The following is a 942-nucleotide window of genomic DNA, read 5'->3' on the forward strand; positions in this document are numbered from 1 at the left end:
GCTTGCGAATCAGAAGTTCAGTAGACTTCTGATAGCGTCTGATTTCACGGAGTGCCACAGTACTAGGCCTGTAGCGATGAGGTTTCTTCACCCCTCCAGTAGAGGGCGCACTCTTGCGAGCGGCTTTTGTAGTTTCCTGGGTGCTTTACCACCGGTGGATTTGTGGGCAGTCTGCTTTGTACGAGCCATGGTATGGGCACCTCCTTACTTACCCCCCTTCTCCATCTGCCAGATCTTAAGGGGAGACAAGCCCCATGGATTGATACCCATGCCATGGGGATGATGATGGATTATACATAGAGGACAATCTAAGACCACCTGTCGGGCATCAGCTCAAGACAGATGAGATTTTTGTTGTAATGTCTTAGCATTTATGTGAAAATTTTGATGGAACTGTTTAGCCATTTCCATAGAAGAACTCATAAAAATGCACTCCATCCTAGTCCACCGATCCACAATCTCACTTCTACTTAAAGGTTCTGGCAACCCAGTATGAGCCCAAATATGCTGAATAAAAAATGGATTCTTTCTCTGTCAAATTATTTTCTGCAAATTCTCAAATAATGCACAAACGGTACTATTAATTTTAATGGGGCCAGTGGTTTCAAGAATTTTAACAGTGTTAACAACATAAGCCGAATCAGATATCAAATTAAAAGCAAATTGGCAATTTTTAAAAACTTCAATTACTATTTTTAATTCAACTACTTGAGGAGAGCCCAGCGAGAACTGACATAACACAAGCTCTTGTTTCTCTACCAAAGAGACCCCACAGCCTGTTTTAGAACCATCAGTAAACACATTTGGGGCCCTAGTTATAGGGGCAGCTGATGTAATCTTTGGAAAGATCACAGGATGCTCTCTAAAGAAGGATTGAGCCGGGCAGTGGTGGCACATGCCTTTAATCCCAGCACTTGGGAGGCAGAGGCAGGCGGATTTCTG

Source organism: Mastomys coucha, unplaced genomic scaffold (genome assembly GCF_008632895.1).
Source record: "Mastomys coucha isolate ucsf_1 unplaced genomic scaffold, UCSF_Mcou_1 pScaffold8, whole genome shotgun sequence".
In the NCBI taxonomy this organism is placed as follows: Eukaryota; Metazoa; Chordata; class Mammalia; order Rodentia; family Muridae; genus Mastomys; species Mastomys coucha.